The sequence below is a fragment of the Hevea brasiliensis genome, chromosome 16 (genome assembly GCF_030052815.1).
Source record: "Hevea brasiliensis isolate MT/VB/25A 57/8 chromosome 16, ASM3005281v1, whole genome shotgun sequence".
Classification (NCBI taxonomy): Eukaryota; Viridiplantae; Streptophyta; class Magnoliopsida; order Malpighiales; family Euphorbiaceae; genus Hevea; species Hevea brasiliensis.
In genome coordinates this window covers 40,746,734-40,761,934 of record NC_079508.1, presented here as the reverse complement: position 1 = coordinate 40,761,934, position 15,201 = coordinate 40,746,734, and the positions used below count along the sequence as shown (strand labels likewise).

General features: G+C 39.9%; 7 non-coding genes and 2 pseudogenes across 7 annotated transcripts; all 9 read left to right on the top strand.

Moving 5' to 3' along the window:
- The first annotated feature begins 147 nt into the window (after window positions 1-147).
- On the top strand, window positions 148-266 carry LOC131174866 (5S ribosomal RNA). The gene has a single exon (XR_009145091.1). It is a non-coding gene; the product is annotated as a 5S ribosomal RNA (ribosomal RNA).
- Window positions 267-479: 213 nt separating this feature from the next.
- On the top strand, window positions 480-598 carry LOC131174856 (5S ribosomal RNA). Its single transcript, XR_009145081.1, has one exon. It is a non-coding gene; the product is annotated as a 5S ribosomal RNA (ribosomal RNA).
- A 12,412-nt stretch (window positions 599-13,010) lies between these two features.
- Window positions 13,011-13,129, top strand: LOC131174855 (5S ribosomal RNA). The gene has a single exon (XR_009145080.1). It is a non-coding gene; the product is annotated as a 5S ribosomal RNA (ribosomal RNA).
- Window positions 13,130-13,341: 212 nt separating this feature from the next.
- Window positions 13,342-13,460, top strand: LOC131174832 (5S ribosomal RNA). Its single transcript, XR_009145057.1, has one exon. It is a non-coding gene; the product is annotated as a 5S ribosomal RNA (ribosomal RNA).
- Window positions 13,461-13,677: 217 nt separating this feature from the next.
- LOC131174965 (5S ribosomal RNA) lies at window positions 13,678-13,796 on the top strand (annotated as a pseudogene).
- A 211-nt stretch (window positions 13,797-14,007) lies between these two features.
- On the top strand, window positions 14,008-14,126 carry LOC131174942 (5S ribosomal RNA). Its single transcript, XR_009145167.1, has one exon. It is a non-coding gene; the product is annotated as a 5S ribosomal RNA (ribosomal RNA).
- A 212-nt stretch (window positions 14,127-14,338) lies between these two features.
- Window positions 14,339-14,457, top strand: LOC131174932 (5S ribosomal RNA). Its single transcript, XR_009145157.1, has one exon. It is a non-coding gene; the product is annotated as a 5S ribosomal RNA (ribosomal RNA).
- Window positions 14,458-14,671: 214 nt separating this feature from the next.
- LOC131174924 (5S ribosomal RNA) lies at window positions 14,672-14,790 on the top strand. The gene has a single exon (XR_009145149.1). It is a non-coding gene; the product is annotated as a 5S ribosomal RNA (ribosomal RNA).
- A 211-nt stretch (window positions 14,791-15,001) lies between these two features.
- Window positions 15,002-15,120, top strand: LOC131174957 (5S ribosomal RNA; annotated as a pseudogene).
- Window positions 15,121-15,201: the final 81 nt, after the last annotated feature.

Genomic DNA, 15,201 nt, shown 5'->3' with positions numbered 1-15,201 from the left:
TGGCTCGTCTATTCCCAGATCGCAAAAAGTTACGGGCGGTTCGAGAAGTTGCGGGGCGTGGGGCCCACGCGGCGTTTCGGGAAGGGCAAGGTCGGGGCGGGGAGGGCGAGGGGAGAATTCGAATAAATTGTGGGCGAAAAGCATAGCGGGTGCGATCATACCAGCACTAGTGCACCGGATCCCATCAGAACTCCGAAGTTAAACGTGCTGGGGAGAGAACAGTACTAAGATGGGTGACCTCTTGGGAAGTCCTCGTGTTGCACCCTTTTTCTTTTCTTTTTTTGTTTTTTTTTTTTCACTCGAACTGCTCGCAACAATTTCTTTTACCTTCAGCAATCAATGGCTCAGCTATGTAGATCACAGAAAATTACGCGAAATGAAAAAAAAAAAGATCACGAAAAAAGACCAAACGGGTGAAAAGATATGGCCTCCCGAAGGAATAGGATGAATATGAATAAATTGTGGGCGAAAAGCATAGCGGGTGCGATCATACCAGCACCAGTGCACCGGATCCCATCAGAACTCCGAATTTAAACGTGCTTGGGCGAGAGCAGTACTAAGATGGGTGACCTCTTGGGAAGTCCTCGTGTTGCACCCCTTTTCTTTTCCTTTCTTTTCTTTTTTTGTAACACCCCTATTGGTATAGCCTGGTATATTTCACTATTCTGGTGACCGGTGTCTGTCCGGACAATTAAGGAGATTAGAACCACACTTAAGACAACTTGAGAAGCCATAAACACAAATAATTAGTAATGTTTAATTAGTTAACTATAAATAAGAAAAACAGAACATAAGAGGTTAAACGAGCCGAGAGTCACAGCGATGAGTGACCTCCTCGAGAACAGCTGAAGTCGTTTTAAACTCAAATTTCGAACCGTAAAAAGTGACGCTGCGGTCCTTAGGACCCTTATGAACACAGTGGAAAAGAGAAAACCACGAAAAAGAACTGTTAAGTCAGTCAAATAATTAGGTCAGGGAGCCGAAAGAAATATGGAATTATTTGCAAACCGGGATGAACCGGCGAGGGGCAATTTGGTCAATTGACCCCGAGAGCTGACTCCTGACCTAACTATCAAATAAAATCGGAGAAAAGAAAATTTCGGAATCGAGAATTAAATTAAAGTACTAATAGAAAAAAAAATAAATAGAAAAAAAGAAAAGGAAAGTGGTTGGAAAAGTCAAAGGGATGACATCATGTATGATGTCATAAAGGTTTAATTAAATTATTTTATTAATTAGAGAATTTTGGTCTTCAAAAAGGGATAAGACTAAGGAAAATAAAACAAAAAAAAATTTAGAAAAGTCTCTTCTTCCTTCCATCTTGCCGCCCCATCATTCCCAAATTCCCTCCATGAAAATTTCTTCCTTCAAGCTTACATTTAAGCTTAATTCTCTTTGTTTAACCTTCATAACTTCCTTAAATACCTCACTAGAACCTTTAATCTCAACTTAAGCACAAGAAAGAAAGAGGAAAGAAAGAGAACAATTGAAGGCTTGGCATTTAAATTGAGGTTAGTATGCTAAACTCTTTATTTATCCATTCAAATGCATGTTTAGGTAATTAAGTGAGCTTAGAACTTGATTTAAATGAAACAAATATGGGGGAAGAATTAAACTGAAATTTCGGGCAGCTTGAGAGGAGTATGGTTTGCATGAATATGATGCAATTGAATGAGTTTAGAAACCTTACTTAGTTAAATGATTAACATTAAAATCATTAGAAGTAGTTAAATGCAAGAGTTAGTGAGATTAGGGTTTCAATGCTAGGGTTTATGAACCAAAATTTGGAGAAATGCATAAATGGCATGTTTAACCTATTGTGAAATGAGATAATGGTCAATTATGACCAAATAAGTTGTGTGGGAATGGTAGGAAATTAAACCAAATTCGTAGGTCAATGGTCATGCTGCTGGCAGCATGATCAAACCCACTTTGAAGGACCAAAACTCAAATTTTACAAGTCCAATTGATATATCACCAATTGGAGATGAAAATAGACATAAAAGAGCACAATTTTCATTAAGGAACCATGGCCAAAAACTGACCAAAACTTGGTGAAACAATTGACCAAAGTGAATTGATAGCAGGCTGCCACTGCACTAAACTGACCAAATGAGCGATGCTGTTCATTTGGTCATAACTCGAGTTAGACAGGTCAAATTGACCTGAAATTTGGCCAGGCGTTAGAGGGCATATAGATCTAAAACTTTCATGAAGAAAATCACCCCAAATTATGCCATTAACCCATTCAAATTATTGAGCAAAGTTAGGTTACCAAACCTGCAACTCTGCAGAATTTTCATTGAGCAGCAATGTTTGGATGGCTATAATTCCCTCTAGAAAACTCAGATTTAGGCGATTCTTGAACCGATGGAAACCTAAGACATAGTAAAACATTTCATATGAAGAAAGTGAGACCAAATTATGAATTTAACTTGATCAAATTATTGACCAAAGTTGGCTCAAAATCTGCCAGAACCCAAAATTTCAGCATGAATAGTGCACGTGAACAGTAAACTTATTTTGGCCATAACTTGAGCTACAAAACTCCGATTGAGGTTATCCAAAAATGAGAATACACTTAAGACAATAAGGAACATTTTCTATGAAGGAAGTTTTGTTAAATTCCAACAGTAGATCGACTAATGGAATAGTGCAACTTCGGAGAACCAAAACCGAAAATTGGCAATTTTGCCAAAATGACCTAAGCTTTAAACAAATGACCAAAACCAACAAGTTTGGTGACCAAAATGTGGTATGTGGGTGAAGTTGGAGTTCCCATACCTATTAAGCCTTAGAAAGTCAATAATTTGACTTGAATAGTGTAGTGAATAGTAACCCAAAACACAAAATTTCGAGAACGTCGAATTTAACACGTTAGAGCTAGGTAAATGTGAAGTTAAGTTTATTTTGGATTTATTTTAAGTTTTAGTACTGAAACATTAGAAAATTTTGTGTTTCAGTGGAAAAGAATACCGGGACAGAACCCGAGGAGTCGAGTCAAGGCCAACAGGCGACTCGTTTGAGGTTTGTGCACAACATATACTTTTATAATCATCTTTTGCATATCGTTTTGAATAATATGAAATATTGGATTATGGCATTCTTATGATGTTTGATCTAAATTGTTGAAAGTTATTATGTATATTTGAAAAGACAATGTTTAGCAAATTGTTAAGATAAGTTTTGAAACCACAGTGTCATGACCACATATTTGAACACCTCACTAGCACGACTAGTGGGGGTAATTAGTTTCGAATTTTGATTCCTTCTCTGGAGAAGTGTTGAGGTGTGCCAGTAGAAGAGGATGTGAATGGATATCCATATATTTGAGCTAGCTAGCCTTGTGATGTGATTTCTCTTTAGCCTCTGGCTATTGAGATTCTATTTGTTTCGAATGGCGTGATCTAACTGTGGGTTTTATGAAACGTGTTTTGATACTTTGAAATGAACTTGGTTTGTATTAAAATCTCATAATTTATGTTTTGTGTTTAATGCTCATGTTTAGCCAAATTTTTGAATAAATGTGATTTAAGTTTTGCATAAAGATTATTTTAGTATGTTGTGTACCACTGAGTCCTAGTACTCAGCGATAGCTTCTATTGCTGTCGCAGATACAGAGATTAGAGGAGCAGCAGACTGAGCTACTGAGGATTGAGGATCGTTCTGCTTTGAAGCTATCGGGTATAATTTATACCCTGATCGTAAATATTTATTTTGATGTATGTAATGCACAGAAATGTATGGACATGTGAAGATGGGTTTTGAGCAGCTTGTACAAAATCTGTATAAAATTTGTAATAAACTTTAGTTTGGATTTTCTTAATGTAAATTTTTGTATGATGTATACATAAATTGTTTATCTTTAAAGAAATATGAATGTATGAAATTGATTGACTGTACCTTGAGGACTATTGAATTTTGAACTTGAGAAATTTATTGAAACGATTGTGAAATTGATTGAGTTTGATTGTGAAACCGAAGTAGTGGTTGAGAAAAACTTTTAGAAGTGCTTTTTACAGGTATTCGAAGAACGGTTTTCTCAAAATACAGAGGAAACTCTGTCAAAATTTTTATAGAATTTGCGGAAAACTAAAATGGATCAAAAATATTAACTAGTTTTAATTTTAACTAAATGTTTTAAGTACTTATTAGAAAATGCTCCCCACTTATCAAAAATAAGAAAATTGTTTTAAAATCCCTTGTAGGGTACTTAATGAGTTATCGGTAGGTGAAGTTTGGTAGTTCATTAGGTATTCTATGGGATCATGTTATGCCTTACAGAGGGGTAAGGTGTGACATGTTTTAGTGGTATCGGAGCAAATTTTTGAAGTATGTTTTAAATTGTGAATTTGTGTCTTTCCTTGTTAAGTACAACTGCTCAATGTCCATAATTGTTACATACAGTGCATTACATCATGAATATGAACTAACGGAGGGAAATCTCCATGTGTTACTTGTTCAGGAGATACCCTAACTTGGTGAAATGGAAGAAGGTGATCGCTCGATTGAGCGATCTGTTGAAGCCGAGGCACAAGGAAGCCCGACTTTACCGAATGTTAGTGGGTCGGCGACAGACCTCACAAATGCGCGATTCCTGCCACGATTTACACTGCAGATGGCTGCGATGTTTCACAAATGGTCGGGAATGCCTACTCAAGCTCCACCCCAACCACATGGCACAACCACGCCTCGGCCGGACAATATGATAAATTACTGAATTATGGGGCTGCAGAATTTAAAGTCTGATGGACCCTTTAGAGGCGAGCAATGGCTTGAAAGAATGGACCAGTATTTAAGAAGGCTGCCTTGCCGGATGAGCTGAAGTTTGAATACTCTGTGCCGCTACTGCAAGGGGATGCGTATGATTGGTGGAAGACCATCCCCCATAGCTTGGTTGAACCACCAGTGCTGACCTGGGATGACTTCATCAGAGAGTTCAGACAGAAATACATCCCAGACGCATATGTTGATCAGAAGTTGCAAGAATTTTTGAGTTTGAAACAAGGAAATCGATCAGTGGCAGAGTATGAGAGGGAGTTCTCCCGCCTGAGTCACTATGCGGAGAGTCTCCTTACTACCAGCAAGTCAAGGTGCAAGAGATTTGAGACGAGTTTGAAGCCTAGCATAAGAATGCAAGTTGTGGGATTCAGACACAGCAACTTCTCAGAGCTCATGTCTCAAGCACTTGAACTGGAGAGAGTTGAAGCAGAAGCAAACCCAGTGAAGGAAAAAGTCGAGAAATTAGAAAAAGACAAGGGGGAAAAATCAGTTGAACAGAGTTCTGGTGCTACCTCTGGAAAGAAAAAGAAGTTTAGTGGACCCAGCAGGGGTCGAGGTGGAAGGTTTGGTAGAGGTAGATTTTACAGTGAGAGACCCCTAGGTGCAGTCGTGATCAGCGAGGGTTCACATTCTGCCCGCCCCTGTGAGACTTGTGGCAAGATTCATGGGGGGGAGTGTTATTGGGCCACTGGAGCCTGCTTTAACTGTGGAGGCAAGGGTCATTTAGCAAGAGACTGCACTAGTGCTCCATCTCCGAGATATGGTCCAGCTCCTACTACTGCCGAGGGATCTATTGCAGTCTGCTCCCGAGGTTCCAGATCATTTGGCGGAGGAAGAGGCAAAGGTAGAAGCCGCTTGAGCGATCGAACGCAGTTGGTCGATCGCACAAGGAAGTGCGTCAGCCAGAGTCTACACGATGAGACAGCGAGAAGAGGCTGAGACTTCCGATGTGGTAGCTGGTACATTCTCTATCTCTGATCAGGAAGTATTTGTATTGTTTGATCCGAGTTCAACTCATTCATATGTTAGTGATAGCATAGTCAGTTCACTTGCTGTTCCATGTGTGCAAATGGGTTTTGAAGTGCTAGTAACTAGTCCGTTAGGACAAGAGGTCCGGGTCAACAGAATCTATAGAGACTGTCCTTTGGTGATCCAAGGACATGTTTTCCTGTCAGACTTGATTGAAATGCCCTTCAGAGAGTATGATATCATCTTGGGCATGGATTGGTTAGCCAGGCATCACGCCAAGATTGTTGTATGGCGAAGCAGTCACTTTTGGTCTCCTTTGTGCGGTGATGTGGTAATACACGGAGAGGCATTTCGCCATCAAACATCATTTAATTGCACTAGCCAGATGAATGATCAGAAAGGGGTGTGAAGCATACTTGGCACATGTGATAGACACCCAAGTAGGGAGTCCAGCACTAAGGGACATCCCTACGGTATGTGACTTTCCGGATGTATTTCCTAATGAACTGCCAGGATTACCTCCAGAAAGAGAAGTGCAATTTGAGATTAATGTTATGCCTGGTGTGGACCCAATCTCCATAATGCCATATAGAATGGCACCTGCAGAATTGAAAGAATTGAAAGTGCAGTTGCAAGAATTGCTTGACAAGGGCTTTATCCGCCCTAGTGTGTCACCTTGGGGAGCGCCAGTATTGTTTGTAAAGAAGAAAGATGGCACTCTCCGTTTGTGTATTGATTATCGGCAGTTGAATAAGGTGACAATAAAGAATAGATATCCATTACCCTGCATTGATGACTTGTTTGATCAGTTAAGGGGTGCAGCTGTGTTCTCCAAAATTGACACGAGATCGAGTTATTATCGATTGAAAGTACAAGAGCGAGTATTTCTAAAGCGCCTTGAACCCGCTATGGCCATTATGAGTTCTTGGTCATGCCATTCGGGTTAACTAATGCTCCGGCTGCTTTTATGGATCTGATGAACACTATCTTCAGACCATACCTCGACCAGTTTTTTGTGGTATTCATAGATGATATATTGGTCTATTCGAGGAATGTAGAAGAGCATGATAGACATCTACGGATTATACTGCAGACTTTGAGGGAGAAACAACTATATGCCAAATTGTCGAAGTGTGAATTTTGGCTGAAGGAAATATCTTTCTTGGGGCATGTAGTATCAGAAGAGGGCATTAAGGTAGATCCAAGCAAGATTGAAGCTGTCCTTAATTGGAGGCCACCCAGAAATGTCACAGAAATTCACAGTTTTCTGGGTTTAGCTGGATACTACCGTAGATTTGTGAAGGGATTCTCCATGTTGGCAACTCCATAGACCAAGCTGCTTAGAAAAGATGTAAAATTTCAGTGGACGGATAAATGCCAGCAGAGTTTTGATGAATTGAAGAGATGTTTGACTGAAGCTCCAGTCCTAACTTTACCTACACCGGGTAAAGAATATCTGATTCTGATGATGCTTCTCACAATGGGTTAGGCTGTGTGTTGATGCAAGATCGAAATGTCATTGCCTATGCATCACGCCAGCTAAAACCGCATGAGAGAAACTATCCAACACATGATTTGGAGCTTGCAGCTATAGTGTTTGCTCTTAAGATCTTGAGACACTATTTGTATGGGGAAAAATGTTACATCTATACAGATCATAAGAGTTTGAAGTATTTGGGCACCCAGAAAGAGTTGAATTTGAGACAGAGGAGATGGTTAGAGTTGATAAAAGACTATGATTGTCTGATAGACTATCAGCCAGGGAAAGCTAATGTTGTGGTTGACGCCTTAAGTCGCAAGACTATGGCAAGTCTACAAGTTACTCCTTTGTCTTTGATACATGAGTTGAGATCATTACATGCCAGTCTAGAGATTAATGATGATGGGCAGACAGCAGTTGCATGGCATGTACAGCTAGTGTTGATTGATCAGATCAGAATGGCTGCTCAGAATGATCAGAAGTTGATGGAAGAAGTCCGACAGGGCAAGAAACCAGAATTCTCAATCAGAGATGATGGTTTACTGCTACACCAGGGTAGAATGTGTGTTCCTAATGATGTTGATTTGAGGCAGATCATTTTGAAGGAAGCACATGAGTCTCCTTTTGCCATGCACCCTGGTGGCACAAAAATGTATAGAGGGCTCAAGGAACATTACTGGTGGATGGGTATGAAAAGGGATGTGGCAGAGTTTGTATCTAAATGCCTAACTTGTCAGCAAGTGAAGGCAGAGCATCAAGTACCCGCTGGGTTGTTACATCCACTACCAGTACCAGAATGGAAATGGGAGAGAATAACGATGGATTTTGTGATGGGACTTCCGAGGACACAGAAGAGTCATGATGCAGTTTGGGTCATTGTTGACAGACTAACTAAATCTGCTTATTTTCTGCCAGTTCGGATGGACTACAGTTTAGAAAGATTGGCCAAGTTATATATCGATGAGATTGTGAGACTACATGGAGTGCCAGTATCCATTGTGTCAGACAGAGATCCTAGGTTCACTTCTAGATTCTGGGGTAGTCTTCAGAGAGCCCTTGGAACTAGATTGAACTTTAGTACTGCATTCCACCCACAGACAGATGGCCAGTCTGAGAGAGTAATTCAGATCTTGGAGGACATGCTATGGGCTTGTGTGGTTGAGTTTGAGGGTAGTTGGGATACACACTTGCCTTTGATTGAGTTTGCTTACAACAATAGCTACCAATCAAGCATTGGAATGCCTCCATATGAAGCTTTGTATGGCAGGAAATGTAGAACCCCGTTGTGTTGGGATGACGTGGGTGAAAGAAAGATGATCGGACCCGAAATTGTTCAACAGACTGAAGAGAAAATCAGGGTGATCAGAGATCGACTTAAAGTTGCATCGCATCGAAGAAGTCCTACATTGATTTGAAGAGAAGGGATATTGAGTATGCAGTGGGTGAGAAAGTTTTCCTCAAAGTTTCTCCTTGGAAGAGAATTATGAGATTCGGCAGAAAGGGGAAACTGAGTCCTTGTTTCATTGGGCCATATGAGGTTCTGGAAAGAATGGGTCCTTTGGCATATCGGTTGGCACTACCTCTAGAGTTGGAGAAGATACATAATGTTTTCCATGTGTCTATGTTGAGGAGGTACCGATCAGACCCATCTCATGTACTACCAGTAGAGGAAATTGAAGTAAATCCAGACCTCACATATGAAGAAGAACCCATAGAGATTCTGGCTTATGAGGTGAAGCAGCTACGGAACAAGTAGATACCATTGGTAAAAGTGCTGTGGAACCATCATTCAGGCCAGGAGGCTACTTGGGAACGAGAGGAGGACATGAGGAGACAACATCCACAGCTGTTCAGAGATTCATACCAGGTAAAATTTCGAGACGAAATTTATTTAAGGGGGGGAGAATTGTAACACCCCTATTGGTATAGCCTGGTATATTTCACTATTCCGGTGACCGGTGTCGGTCCGGACAATTAAGGAGATTAGAACCACACTTAAGACAACTTAAGAAGCCATAAATACAAATAATTAGTAATGTTTAATTAGTTAACTATAAATAAGAAAAACAGAACATAAGAGGTTAAACGAGCCGAGAGTCACAGCGATGAGTGACCTCCTGAGAGCAGCTATGAAGTCGTTTTAAACTCAAATTTCGAACCGTAAAAAGTGACGCTGCGGTCCTTAGGACCCTTATGAACACAGTGGAAAAGAGAAAATCATGAAAAAGAACTGTTAAGTCAGTCAAATAATTAGGTCAGGGAGCCGGAAGAAATATGGAATTATTTGCAAACCGGGATGAACCGGCGAGGGGCAATTTGGTCAATTGACCCCGAGAGCTGACTCCTGACCTAACTGTCAAATAAAATCGGAGAAAAGAAAATTTTAGAATCGAGAATTAAATTAAAGAACTAATAGAAAAAAAAATAATTAGAAAAAAAGAAAAGGAAAGAGGTTGGAAAAGTCAAAGGGATGACATCATGTATGATGTCATAAAGGTTTAATTAAATTATTTCATTAATTAGAGAATTTTGGTCTTCAAAAAGGGATAAGACTAAGGAAAATAAAACAAAAAAAAAATTTAGAAAAGTCTCTTCTTCCTTCCATCTTGCCGCCCCATCATTCCCAAATTCCCTCCATGAAAATTTCTTCCTTCAAGCTTACATTTAAGCTTAATTCTCTTTGTTTAACCTTCTTAACTTCCTTAAATACCTCACTAGAACCTTTAATCTCAACTTAAGCACAAGAAAGAAAGAGGAAAGAAAGAGAACAATTGAAGGCTTGGCATTTAAATTGAGGTTAGTATGCTAAACTCTTTATTTATCCATTCAAATGCATGTTTAGGTAATTAAGTGAGCTTAGAACTTGATTTAAATGAAACAAATATGGGGGAAGAATTAAACTGAAATTTCGGGCAGCTTGAGAGGAGTGTGGTTTGCATGAATATGATGCAATTGAATGAGTTTAGAAACCTTACTTAGTTAAACGATTAACATTAAAATCATTAGAAGTAGTTAAATGCAAGAGTTAGTGAGATTAGGGTTTCAATGCTAGGGTTTATGAACCAAAATTTGGAGAAATGCATAAATGGCATGTTTAACCTATTGTGAAATGAAATAATGGTCAATTATGACCAAATAAGTTGTGTGGGAATGGTAGGAAATTAAACCAAATTCGTAGGTCAACGGTCATGCTGCTGGCAGCATGACCAAACCCACTTTGAAGGACCAAAACTCAAATTTTACAAGTCCAATTGATATGCCACCAATTGGAGATGAAAATAGACATAAAAGAGCACAATTTTCATTAAGGAACCATGGCCAAAAACTGACCAAAACTTAGTGCAACAATTGACCAAAGTGAATTGATAGCAGGCTGCCACTGCACTAAAATGACCAAATGAATAGTAACTGTTCATTTGGTCATAACTCGAGTTAGACAGGTCAAATTGACCTGAAATTTGGCCAGGGGTTATAAGGCATATAGATCTAAAACTTTCATGAAGAACATCACCCCAAATTATGCCATTAACCCATTCAAATTATTGAGCAAAGTTAGGTTACCAAACCTGCAACTCTGCAGAATTTTCATTGATCAACAATGTTTGGATGGCTGTAATTCCCTCAAGAAAACTCAGATTTAGGTGATTCTTGAACCGATGGAAACCTAAGACATAGTAAAAAATTTCATATGAAGAAAGTGAGACCAAATTATGAACTTAACTTGATCAAATTATTGACCAAAGTTGGATCAAAATCTACCAGAACCCAAAATTTCAGCATGAATAGTGCACGTGAACAGTAAACTTATTTTGGCCATAACTTGAGCTACAAAACTCCGATTGAGGTGATCCAAAAATGAGAATACACTTAAGACAATAAGGAACATTTTCTATGAAGGAAGTTTTATTAAATTCCAACAGTAGATCGACTAATGGAATAGTGCAACTTCGGAGAACCAAAACCGAAAATTGGCAATTTTGCCAAAATGACCTAAGCTTTAAACAAATGACCAAAACCAACAAGTTTGGTAACCAAAATGTGGTATGTGGGTGAAGTTGGAGTTCCCATACCTATTAAGCCTTAGAAAGTCAATAATTTGACTAGAATAGTGTAGTGAATAGTAACCCAAAACACAAAATTTCGAGAACGTCGAATTTAACACGTTAGAGCTAGGTAAATGTGAAGTTAAGTTTATTTTGGATTTATTTTAAGTTTTAGTACTGAAACATTAGAAAATTTCATGTTTCAGTGGAAAAGAATACCGGGACAGAACCCGAGGAGTCGAGTCAAGGCCAACAGGCTACTCGTTTGAGATTTGTGCACAACATATACTTTTATAATCATCTTTTGCATATCGTTTTGAATAATATGAAATATTGGATTATGGCATTCTTATGATGTTTGATCTAAATTGTTGAAAGTTATTATGTATATTTGAAAAGACAATGTTTAGCAAATTGTTAAGATAAGTTTTGAAACCACAGTGTCATGACCACATATTTGAACACCTCACTAGCACGACTAGTGGGGGTAATTAGTTTCGAATTTTGATTCCTTCTCTGGAGAAGTTTTGAGGTGTGCCAGTAGAAGAGGATGTGAATGGATATCCATATATTTGAGCTAGCTAGCCTTGTGATGTGATTTCTCTTTAGCCTCTGGCTATTGAGATTCTATTTGTTTTGAATGGCGTGACCTAACTGTGGGTTTTATGAAACGTGTTTTGATACTTTGAAATGAACTTGGTTTGTATTAAAATCTCATAATTTATGTTTTGTGTTTAATGCTCATGTTTAGCCAAATTTTTGAATAAATGTGATTTAAGTTTTGCATAAAGATTATTTTAGTATGTTGTGTACCATGAGTCCTAGTACTCGTGATAGCTTCTATTCTTTGTCAGAATCTGAGAGATTAGAGGAAGCGTGATGAGCTATCGAGGATTGAGGATCGTTACGCTTTGAAGCTATCGGGTATAATTTATACCGATCGTAAATATTTATTTTGATGTATGTAATGCACAGAAATGTATGGACATGTGAAGATGGGTTTTGAGCAGCTTGTACAAAATCTGTATAAAATTTGTAATAAACTTTAGTTTGGATTTTCTTAATGTAAATTTTTGTATGATGTATACATAAATTGTTTATCTTTAAAGAAATATGAATGTATGAAATTGATTGACTGTACCTTGAGGACTATTGAATTTTGAACTTGAGAAATTTATTGAAACGATTGTGAAATTGATTGAGTTTGATTGTGAAACCGAAGTAGTGGTTGAGAAAAACTTTTAGAAGTGCTTTTTACAGGTATTCGAAGAACGGTTTTCTCAAAATACAGAGAAAACTCTGTCAAAAGTTTTATAGAATTTGTGGAAAACTAAAATAGACCAAAAATATTAACTAGTTTTAATTTTAACTAAATGTTTTAAGTACTTATTAGAAAATGCTCACCACTTATCAAAAATAAGAAAATTGTTTTAAAATCCCTTTTAGGGTACTTAATGAGTTATCGGTAGGTGAAGTTCGGTAGTTCATTAGGTATTCTACGGGATCATGTTATGCCTTACAGAGGGGTAAGGTGTGACATTTTTTCACTCGAACTCCTCGCAACAACTTCTTTTACCTTCAGCAATCAATGGCTCATCTATTCCCAGATCGCAAAAAGTTACAGGCGGTTCAGGAAGTGGCGGGGCGTGGGGCTCACGCGGCGTTTCGGGAAGGGCAAGGTCGAGGCAGGGAGGGCGAGGAGAGAATATGAATAAATTGTGGGCAAAAAGCATAGCGGGTGCGATCATACTAGCACTAGTGCACCGGATCCCATCAGAACTCCGAAGTTAAACATGCTTGGGCGAGAGCAGTACTAAGATGGGTGACCTCTTGGGAAGTCCTCGTGTTGCACCCTTTTTCTTTTCTTTTTTTGTTTTTTTTTTTTTTCACTCGAACTGCTCGCAACAATTTCTTTTACCTTCAGCAATCAATGGCTCAGCTATGTAGATCACAGAAAATTACGCGAAATGAAAAAAAAGATCACGAAAAAAGACCAAACGGGTGAAAAGATATGGCCTCCCGAAGGAATAGGATGAATATGAATAAATTGTGGGCGAAAAGCATAGCGGGTGCGATCATACCAGCACTAGTGCACCGGATCCCATCAGAACTCCGAAGTTAAACGTGCTTGGGCGAGAGCAGTACTAAGATGGGTGACCTCTTGGGAAGTCCTCGTGTTGCACCCCTTTTCTTTTCTTTTCTTTTCTTTTTTTCACTCGAACTCCTCGCAACAACTTCTTTTACCTTCAGCAATCAATGGCTCGTCTATTCCCATATCGCAAAAAGTTACGACGGTTCAGCAAATTGCGTGGCGTGGGTCCCACGCGGCGTTTCGAGAAGGACAAGGTCGGGGTGGGCCGGGCGACGGGAGAATATGAATACATTGTGGGCAAAAAGCATAGCGGGTGCGATCACACCAGCACTAGTGCCCCGGATAGCATCAGAACTCTGAAGTTAAACGTGCTTGGGTGAGAACAGTACTATGATGGGTGACCTCTTGGGAAGTCCTCGTGTTGCGCCCCTTTTGTTTTCTTTTTTTTTTTCACTCGAACTCCTCGCTACAAGTTCTTTTACCTTCAGCAATCAATAGCTCGTCGAATCCCAGATCGCAATAAGTTACGCCGGTTCGGGAAGTTGAGGGGCGTGAGTCCCACGCGGCGTTTCGTGAAGGGCAAGGCCGGGGTGGGTAGGGCGAGGGGAGAATATGAATAAATTATGGGCGTAAAGCATAGCGGTTGCGATCATACCAGCACTAGTGCACCGGATTCAATCAGAACTCCGAAGTTAAACGTACTTGGGCGAGAGTAGTGCTAAGATGGGTGACCTCTTGGGAAGTCCTCGTATAGCACCCCTTTTCTTTTCTTTTTTTTTTTTCACTCGAACTCCTCGCTACAATTTCTTTTACCTTCAGCAATCAGTGGTTCATCTATTCCCAGATTGCAAAAAGTTACAGTGGTTCAGGAAGTTGCGAGGCGTGAGTCCCACGCGACGTTTCGGGAAGGGCAAGGTTGGGGTGGGGAGGGCGAGGGGAGAATATGAATAAACTGTGGGCGAAAAGTATAGCGAGTGCGATCATAGCAGCACTAGTGCATAGGATCCCATAAGAACTCCGAAGTTAAACGTGCTAGGGCGAGAGCAGTACTAAGATGGGTGACCTCTTGGGAAGTCCTCGTGTTGCACCTCTTTTTTTTTCTTTTCTTTTTTTTTCACTCGAACTCCTCGCTGCAATTTATTTTACCATCAACAATCAATGACTCTTCTATTCCCATATAGCAAAAAGTTACGGCGGTTCGGGAAGTTGCGGGGCGTGTGGCCCACGCGGCATTTCAGGAAGGGCAAGGTCGGGGTGGAGAGGGCGAGGGGAGAATATGAATAAATTGTGGGCGAAAAGCATAACGGGAGCGATCATACCAGCACTAGTGTACTGGATCCCATCAGAACTTCGAAGTTAAACGTGCTTGGGCGTGATCAGTGCTAAGATGGGTGACCTTTTGGGAAGTCCTCGTGTTGCACCCATTTTCTTTTCTTTTTTTTTTTCACTCGAACTCCTCGCTACAATTTCTTTTACCTTCAGCAATCAGTGGTTCATGTATTCCCAGATCGCAAAAAGTTACGGCGGTTCAGGAAGTTGCGGGGCGTGAGTCCCACGCGGCATTTCGGGAAGGGTAAGGTCGGGGTGGGGAGGGCAAGGGGAAAATATGAATAAATTGTGGGCGAAAAGCATAGCAGGTGCGATCATACCAGCACTAGTGCACCAGATTCCATCAGAACTTCGAAGTTAAACGTGCTTGGGCGAGACCAGTGCTAAGATGGGTGGCCTTTTGGGAAGTACTCGTGTTGCACCCCTTTTCTTTTCTTTTTTTTTTTTCACTCGAACTCCTCGCTACAATTTCTTTTACATTCAGTAATTAATAGCTCGTCTGTTCC